The following is a 10,345-nucleotide window of genomic DNA, read 5'->3' as shown; positions in this document are numbered from 1 at the left end:
GCTTAAAGGTGGCCAGAGACCACAATTCATGGCTGTAGACATATATGAAAAGAAATTCTATTTTAGTTGTCACTACTAAAACCATTGTTAGTAGTCACAATAAAAAATTCTATTTCCATATTCACTAATTCTGTTTTAGTATTTACTAAGTTGTTACTAATAAAAAATTACACAGGGGTTCTAAATTGGGGGGAGGGGAAGTCCTCAAGCATTTATTTTAGGAGGATATGACAATAACAAAATTTTCAATGATAACTTTCACAAAGATTGCATAATCATTTGTTCAGGAATGCTCTACAGTATTTACTTCATACATCAAAAAAAGATGTACTCGGAGATCATTGTTACACTCATTCATCTCCCCTTCTCTACTTGGATACTTAGTCCTACAATGGGTGATGGTAAATGACACCAAGTTGTATTTTCTTGACAAAATAATCATATTTATAAAAAGTTATAAATATGATTCTGATAATTAGAACTCATTGCATGAATTTAAAGAAGAAAGGAGCAGTGATAAAAATCACTGAGGTTGAAGAGATCAATACGCTCCACGAGTCACTGAGGGATGGCGGGGGATGGGATGGAGAGATCCTTGGAACAAAGTGCTGGAGGGTGGTCAAGGGCAATGACAACAGGGAGAAGAAAAGCAATCAACAGTCTGATCCTGGCTCAGACTTCACAAGTTTGTAGTTGACGGATAATGATGGGGGGTTGAATTAGAAGGGAGTTAAGGAATGTGTCAACCTTCTCTTCAAGGTGGTGGATGAAGAGAGGCTTTCTGCACTTGTGGAAGACAGAAAAGGAACATGGTCACTTTATGTCAAGGTAAGATGGTGGAGTAACTATTCATGATTATAGTGGAAAATGCAGAATAATTAGCTCTACATTAGGAGATCTAAAGAATAGCTGGAAATGACTTGGAAATCTTAAGGGACCAGGAACTGAGTATGATTTAACATAGAAGTATTATCATTAAATAGAAAGATATTGTACTTCAATATCTTTGAGAGGGTATTGCTATTGTCCACTCAGAAGTTTTACTTTTCATAAAGCTTTTATTGTCCACACTGTGCACTGGCCAATTTAATCTTCAGATTAATCTAAGACTCATTTTAGAGCATGAAACCTGCTCATCTGTTATCATAGTCAATAAAGATTTCTCTTTCTGAACATGTCAAGCTCTTATTTTCTGTACCACTCACGTGGAATTTATTATACTTAGATGTTTAATCACAGTTTCACTTTATATGCAAACATGCATGTGATCTCACTGGCTTGGTGTATATGTTTATTTGCAGGAACTCATCTTCAGGTGTACCTGCCGTGTGCTTTTTATGAGAGCCACGGTGCTTAATTTGGAGCCTGACATAGTTATTACTCAGTTATTAATTGCTGAAGAATTTTTTAAATTTTCGTTTAGGCTGTTGTTTCCTTTAGAGCCAGCGAAAGTTGTCGTAAAAACCATGTGGTACAGTTTATGGAGACTTGTGAGTTGCAATTTATTCATATTTTTACTTCTTGATGAAATGCAATGAATGTCTCTTTGAGTGAGAAATTGGATAAAGATTGGGTTTTGAGGAAGCGTCTCCTGCCCCCAAGGGTGGGCTTCCTTCCAAAGAAGACTCCCTTAGATAGCTGCCAAGGTTGCTAAGGCAAATCTTTGCATATACAAATTTGGGTCGATGTGTTGACAGGATGTCAGGTTTGTATAGCTAATGAAGCTTCAGCATGAATATCGAGCTTTATGGCACTCCATTGTTGCCCAAATGAACCTGTAGGTGCCTATTCCTGTCTGCAGCAATTGGAATAGAAAATAGAAGCCCTTCTTGTGAAAACCTGACCCAGGTCCACAATCCATACTTGATCCTCAGTAACTGGTTTTCAGCAACAACTGAAAAGTAAATTCAAAAAGATCTAAATGGCAGAGCACTGATATCGAAACTAGTCTGTAATTTCATGGTGCAGCTATTTTGCCTCATAGATTTACCCATGAGTGTTTCAAGAATCTTTACCATGGTTTGGATGAATGAAGAGTTGAGTAACAAAAAACTAATCTGATCAGCTGATTCAGAGGGACCAAGTCTCTTGTATTATAAAAGACCTCAAATATTATTTAGTTCATTTAAACGTGTAAATCTCAGTGGGGACAATGGGAAATGTGACAACTCCGTTCTTTTTCTTTATAAAAGTACTCTGAAATTATATTTCAGGACCAAGGAAATTGTATTGAGATTGAACATAATAAACTACAGACAACTTTTATATTCTTTGAGAGACAGAAGTGTGAATTAAACATATGCCATAAGCCCTCATTTTAACGTCTTAATATTCTATTACCTACCATTGTGTTACCTAGTGCTTTCACTAATGTGCATTTCTGCATATGCACACAGCAATGATCTACTAGAGAACCATCAGCTAGATCATTTGATTAAGCAGAAGACCTTATCCTCCAGTTATTCAGATAATATATTATCTTTGCTTCAGTAGAGCACCCAGTGTATTTTATATCTGAAGCAGATAATTTTTTAACACTTCCCTTGTTTTATATAACAAAATTATTTTTTGTAAAAATCATGAAATGAAACTAATAATAGTAGTGTCCAGAAAAGAAATGCAGACACTGATTTTTCTTTTTTTTAAATGCCTACAGCACCTGGTATTCCTAGGTGGTCTCCCATCCAAGTACTAACCAAACCCAACCCTGCAGGTAGCTTCCAAAATCAGACAAGATCGGGCACATTCAGGGTAGCATGGCTGTAGACCTGAATTTTTTTAGTGCAATCTGCATTTATAGTTGTACAAGGAATAATAATTATTAGTAAAATAGAGATTACAGTATAGAATGAAAACAATGGATTAATAGTTTTAAAATACATTATTGCATTTTCAACAAAAGGGGAAATATTATACTTACATATTTATCTGTCGCAGTAATGAGTGTGGTAGCTGAGTCTACGGAGATCCAGGAAATGTGCACCTGACAGTTTTCCAAATGAACTTTCATGCAGAATACAACGTTTGTAAAGCCCAGGTCACAAAAAGGTGCTACTTCGAAATGTCCACTTACATTATTAAAATTCAACGGTAACCACAGAAATCTTTTAGAACTTACACAAACAGTATATTTGTGGAGAAGAGTATTTTATTCCTGACTTTAGAATGATCAGCACATGACACTAAAAGACAGATTGGATTTTAGTTAATTTTAATATTGGGTATCCACTCTCTATTGACAGTGCCATAGTGCTTGTCCCAGGGGCCACCGATTCCAACTGCTTCATCCCCAACTTAGGTCCATCACAGCTTTGCTTTATAAAATATTTCTACTTTCTACTGGCAGACTTTGGAGTACAGCTTTTAAAAATATTTTTTTTAAAGCACATTTCTTTTTTCTACCTGCTTCCTCTCAGTATATCAGAAATCTTATTTTTGTTTACAATTTCTAAATTATTGTCATTCAGAAAGCTGTAAACTGTTTGATGAGAATTGGACCTATAGGTACTGATTTGTATTTAGCATGTATTTGTACATTAGTTTAAAAGGAATAATGCCTTTTAAAAAATAAGAATGAAAAGGATTAAATAGAAGGATGTTGAAATATCTCCAACAATTTTTTTGGATGTGTTCGTATTTGCCATCTATAGAAACTAACTTTTCATATCTTATCTCTTTCATGGAGGCACAAAGTAAAAATCCTTCACAAGAGAGCTCTCTTTCTGTCATCTCTTCATCCCAGTATATAAGTGTGCATGGATTTTTTTTTTTAAAACATTTATCAGGATTTTCTTTTTTCTAGCTGGTACTCCAAACAGTGCCCAGGCAGTGTTACACTATGCATGAGGGGTTTTTTTTTTTTAACACTGTTACATTTTTCCCCTCTCTAAAATTAATTCCTCTGTAGCGTCTGAATGGGTTTTTTATCAATTAGCTTTTGCTGGGAAAATCTTTTACTGTCTAATATAGAATAATGATTTTTTTTTCATCCGTCAAAGGGGTTATTAATAAATGCCACCAGTGGGGTTAGAACATTCTCCAGTGTTTGCTTTAGGGGAACAAGGGGATTGTTGGAAATCCTAGCCAAACTGAACCATAATTAGAGAGAAAATGTTAGCAATTAGAACTATACATTAGGCTTTAATTTATTACCATGGAAAAGTCAGGGGTGGCATTTTTATTCCATTTTTAGGTACAGCCAGATGCGTTGCTTATTGCAGGATAATTTCTGCCGACCCTCTGCATTTCTCAGGGTGACAAAGCAGTTGAGAGCACTGTGCAGTCAGCAGCTCAGATTTTATTTTATTTTTTTGTGGGGGTGGCAAGTGGAGTGGGAGGTCGAGCAGTTATCAATTTCCTACATTGTCATTGACTTTATCGGAAACTGTTTTACATGTTGAATAATTTAGGTCAAGAAAACGATTTGGGAACACAAACAGATTAATATGATTTACTTTTCTATCCTTGCCTAACTGTTGTGCTAATATCATTAACAACCATTATATTACAAAATACCCCTTCTCAGTGTTTCTACTTTTGATTTTTCTTAATGACCAAATGAATATTTTAAGTAATTGAAGCAAAAATGTCTTCTCAAGCCAAAGATAATGTAGCTTTAATCTAATTCCAATCTAATTCCTGCAAAGCTTCCGAGGCCACAGAGTGAAACATTGTGGAAAATGTGGGATATACATCATCATTTTTTCTTTTTATCTCATGTTTGAAAGGCATTTTCATAAAATGAATTTTGGGTCAGGGTTAATGACCATTTAAAATAAATCTATTTATTTTGAGGTAACGATGTTTTCATGAAGAAAAAAATTTCTAGTTACTTTATATTACAATGAGTCAAAAATCAACCACAGTTTCCTCTGCTTTTGAAAATATAGTTGAAAATACCTATATTGTATTTTTATTGTGGTAAAATATATGTAACTTAAAACTTACTATTTTAACCATTTTTAGGTATGTGATTCAGTGATGTTAATATATTCACTCTGCTGTGAATCATCAACATCCATCTTCAAAACTTTCTTTTTATCTTCCCAAACTGACATTTCATTTACTAAAGAATAGATCCTCATTCCTCTTTCCCCTACCATTCTACTTTTTGTTTCTATGAATTTGACTACTCTGGGTATTTAATGTAAGTGGAATCATACTGTATGTGGCCTTTTGTGTCTGGTTTATTTCACTTAGCATAAATGTCTTCAAGGTTATGTTGTTGTAGAATTTCCTTTTTTTTTTTTAAGGCTGAATAATGTTCCTTTTTATGTACATAACATACCATGAATGTACCTTTATTTTAAATACTTTACACATATTTCCTATGGATTTACCTCCATACTCAAGTGTTGTTGAGTTGAAATCTATAAACAAGCTATACTCCTGCCATAGGTAAGGTAGCTGATAAAAGCATTGGAGAATTTTGCCCTATGACAATTCACTATAGGCAATTTGGATTGTACCAGATTTTAGCTACTGCTTTCCATACTTTTTATGGAAAACATCAACACAAAAATTCCATACTTTTGTCGATTAAAAATATATAGTTCTATAGCAGTGTGACAGAAAGCATTTTCCCCCATAAAAATCCAGATTATGTAAACCAAGCCAAACCAAACAAAACAACATTACTGAACTTTTGAGTTTTAAATAATTAGATGGCAAAAGTTTATTTAAGATCACTCTGCCTGAAGCTGAAGTTCCGCTATAGCATATCACCTTTCATAAGCTCCCTTGTAAGGGAAATTCTATGCAGGAAAGGAATGAGAAGACTTCTGTGGGATTAAAAAAAAAATACTTTTCCTCTAACCTAAGTTCTTCTAGCTGGGTTAATAATCAAATTAGCAGAGACAGATTAACAGAAGAAAATGTACAAAGTTTATTACAGATGTACATGCTGGAGGTGTCATAAAATGCAAGACCCCAAATGCATTGAGCCATTGAGGCTTACAAAGGAGAAAGAGGGTAGGGGTCTGAGATTTCCAAGGAAATAGGCAATTTCTAGGTATGTAACTGAGAGAAGAGTTCATCCACCAGGCGCTGCAGATAGGCAACTATGCTGGCCCAGGAGTGCAGTGAAAGGAAGTGGCATTTATTGTATAGGCACTACGCAGTGGAGAATGGGCATCTTGTGCTGGAAAACCCCAAATTCCCTGATCCAGGGTTCAGGGTGAGTTTTTAAGGGTTTAGGGGGAACAAGCATGTGGAAAAGTTGGCAGGGCAAGTTTTAACTGTAGGATTTTGGAGCTTGGCCATTTATGATGAGGGGTGTGAGTACTGGGCCTTCCATGACAACGGGCCCTTGGCTTCTGAAAGGATTCCCGTATTCAAGTTCCAGTTATATCCCAGTTCTTCGGTTCTGTATGTGTGTTGGTGAGGGGTGAGACTGGTTCTGGGTGCAATTGGAGGTCTGTTCTCTCCTCTGACTGTGATTCTGGATGCGGCTGCACATACTTTGGCCGCATGATTTGTGATTTTGGTCTGCTGTCTCCGAAAGCATCTCTCTCAGTATCTCCTTAAACAAGATAGGACCATTTTGAGCTGGTTCTGCAGTTACAGGTAATTAAAGAAGTGCAGAACACACATAGCAGGCAAATTCTTGATAGGTAACTCAGAAACAATGAGACACAAGGTGGGGGTTGGGGATCTAGCTACCAGGCCCTTGCCTAGAGCCTTCCTATTTAATGCTAAGGTGAATATGTTAAAGATTCCCTACCTGGAGCAGGCCTTTTCATCTGAATCTCTTAGGCAGGAAATGGAAAAAGTCAAAGATTCTTTCTGAGTCTTTCGTTTCTTAATAACCAGCTTAAAATCAATATCCCAAAAAACATGGTTTTGGGGTGACAAAACTTTAGTCCCCTTTATTTTAAAGAAGAAAATTTAGACTTAGGGTTTAACAACTGTTTTGTATCTTTTTCATTCTTTACAAGAGGTAAACCTGCAACTTTTTTTTTCTTTTTCTCTCTCTCTCTTTTTTTTTTTACTATTTGAAATAGTTCCACCTCAAAGATCAACAGCTTTGAGCTCCACATTTTGACCCCTGTCTGGCCTTTTGCTTTCTCTTTTCTTTTCTTTCTCCCAAACCTGTTCTTTGCTTTCATCCATCCTCTTTCTCTTTTTCTCCCTCCCTCCTTCTCTCCCTTCTTTCCATAACTATTTATTGAGTGAGAAACTTCTATCTACAGCACTTGAAGGTTCAAAGATTAATATGACATGATTATTGCCTTGCAGGAGCTCGCTGTCTGGTGCAGCAGGTATGTCCAGTAGGGTTCATATTGTGTGTCCACTCTAAGCAATTGGGACTGGATCCCTGAAATACTGAAATGATGAGGATTCTGAACTAATGTCTAGGTTTAGCTAACGTTTTCTAAAGGGTGCCAGGATCAATTAGTACTATTTGCCAATGGCCTGGAGACAGAATAGTTAGCCTGTGTGCCTTGCCCTTGCCAACCTCTAATTCAACCTCTTATTCCAGCTCCATATTTACCCTCTGTCCAGTTTGACTCTCAAGTCGAGAGCTTTAAAAGATGCTTTAATTATCATTCTAGTATACCTCACTTCCTCATGTTCCCACCAAGTGCCTACTGTATCATTCCCTAAATTGTGTTCATCACTATCAATTAATTTCTCTCTTTTTCTCTAGGCTATCAAGTTTTGCTAGAGAAAGACACGGAAGCATTATGATTCAGTTCATTGAAAATTCATGCTACCAAACCCACCTGCTTCTTATTGCTGTTCTGTATTGCTTTTATTAATCTCTTCTTAAAGATTCACTAGTGAGTTTCCTCCATTGGTTGTTTAAAAACTTTTTTCATGTTTTTGGAAACATGATCTTCCCTGCCTTTGAACTCAGAAGATGACCTTGCCTCCTGCTTTATTGAGAAGTTCAAGGCCATCTGCAATCTTCTTCAACTTCCTATTCAGACTTCTGGGCTCTGACGGCACCTTCACCTTGAGGTCTTACATCTCTATCCACAAGTCAATGAGTGGCCTTGTGCTCCACCCTTCTTGTTAAGCATCTGCACCATGTCCACTGCCTTTCTTGGCCTTTCTTTTTTATCACTTCCTTATGTGTCGAAAGCTATTTTTGGAAATTTAAGAAGTCTTTATAATTTAAAAAAATCAAATTTCAAAATATCACAGGTAGCTTATTTTTTCATTAGACTTTTGGCAATTTCTTCCCCATTAGGAAGAACCTGACCAAGAAAAGCCCGCATTGATTTCTCTATAGATAATTGTCCTTGACATTCCAAAAATGTATCTGGTCATAAAATCCCAGACTCTTATATTGCATTGTATCCATGAATACTTAGATTGACTCCAGTATTCTGGTTATGCTATTCATCAACTATGCATGATACTGATAATCTCTGTGAAGTGAAGCCCTTGCCAAGATTTTTGACTACTGTAGGATATTAGTGACATCTCTTAGGAAATTACAAAAATAAAAAAACTTTATGAATCCATTCCTTTGAACTTGAAACATAGCAATTTTAGTTCAGGCATAGTCTGAAGGATTTAGTTTAGAACAGCAAAGTCCAGTAAGGTAGCTGTTAGCTACATGTGGCTATTTAAATTTAACTTGCACTGAAATAAAATATTTAGTTCGTCAGTCACACTAACCAGATTTCAAGTACTCAATAGTTACATTTGACTAGTGGCTACTGTATTGAAGAGTACATGTTAAGAACATTTCCATCACTATAGGAACCGCTAATGGACAGAACAGGTCTAGAAAGCCATATATATCTGTGAAAGAGGCTACACAACTCACCGATTTTCATGATGCTGTATGGTCTATGGAATAAAAACTACATTCTTAAGCATGGCATAAAGTGAATTTTGTGATTTGTTCACAAATTCCTGATCACACCCCATTTTCTATGCTATATTTATATTTTTATTTTCTAACAATAGTAAACTACTTGTAGTTTCTTAAACAGGCCAAATTGTATCATACCTCTACGTTTTGGCATGTGGTAGTCCCTCTACCTGAAATAGCAACCCTCTTCACTTCTCTTTGTTGTTACTCACTCTTCAAGTTCCATCTCAAAAGCTATCTCCTCAATGACGTCTTCCCAGACTTCATCATAGGATCTTAATTCCCTTCTTATATTCCCATTGTAATTTAATTATTTAAATAAATGTCTGTTTCCACATGAGACTATGAGATCCTCAAGGAAAGGAACTATGCAGGCCCAATGCCAGATATACAGCTTGTTGTCAAGTGAGCAGGCACCCACTACATTTGCTGAATGCTGACTTAACTCCAATATTGATTTTTTCATTAGTATAAATGGCCATAAACCATAATGGCTGTGCAGAATGACAAAAAACTGTGAAGGAAATTAAAAGATACTCATATGCAAATCTTTCTCTACCAGAAAATAATATATTTGTCTGTTATTATGAACACAGCCCATAAAGCTAAATATAAAAGCAATGTAAAGTTTCATTAGTCTTCTATCTTTTGTAAGTAAGCAAACTCTAGGTATTAAATTACCTCTCCAGGGACAGACTTTTTTTCCTTTATCATTAGCAATTGTGTCTTTATTTAGAAAATGTTAGTCAAAACTTTCATGCTATATATCTTATAAGAGCTTTTGTGTTAATCTTCTCAGAGTTATCCTCAAAGCAAGAGTATTCTGATAACCACAAATAGCTATTCAAAAGACTGTACATCTAAACTTTTTTATGGTATCAGTTGCCCTAAAGAAATATGCAATGAATTTCTTTTACTTATTTGAGGACTATATTCGGCTTAGGTTGATCCCAAAGCATAATGCTTTTCTTTTATAAGCAAGAGTTACTACATTTTACTTGACTTTAATGTCATTGTCTCTTGTTTGTAAGTCGTCCTTCTTGATAATGCTAATGATTAATGGATAAAGCTATTTGGGAGAAATTTTATGCTACCCTGAGGGATGTCAGAGTTGAAAAATCAGCCAGAAGTAAAGACAATAATACCCTAAGCCTAAAAATCTGGTCATTCTATCACACTGTTAGGGCCTGTGCTTACTGGTCCTTCAGGACTCTGAAATGGGAGTGAGAAAACTAAGCTGCCTTCTTAGCTCTGGAGAGTGGTGTGAGGATTAGGGAGATAAGAGTTAGACTGTAGAGCTCACCAGTAAAGAGATTGGAATTTCTCTCCTTTAATGGCTAATGCAGACATTTTGGTGAAACCAGTGTATTTCTCACCAGACTGCTGAGACTTTGTCCTCTGATGCAGTTTGGAGGCCAAAGAGAACTGAGAGATGCTCTCTTCAAGACAGACCTGAGTCATTGCCACCAGTCGTATATTTGTTTCCATGACATTGTGAAGAAAAAAAAAATTTTTTTT

General features: G+C 35.9%; 1 pseudogene; it reads right to left on the bottom strand.

The window, feature by feature from the left end:
- Nucleotides 1-2,647: 2,647 nt before the first annotated feature.
- Nucleotides 2,648-2,768, bottom strand: LOC112469835 (annotated as a pseudogene).
- Nucleotides 2,769-10,345: the final 7,577 nt, after the last annotated feature.

The sequence above is a fragment of the Pteropus alecto genome, unplaced genomic scaffold (genome assembly GCF_000325575.1).
Source record: "Pteropus alecto unplaced genomic scaffold, ASM32557v1 scaffold86, whole genome shotgun sequence".
NCBI classification, from domain to species: Eukaryota; Metazoa; Chordata; class Mammalia; order Chiroptera; family Pteropodidae; genus Pteropus; species Pteropus alecto.
This window is presented reverse-complemented; position numbering and strand designations above follow the sequence as displayed.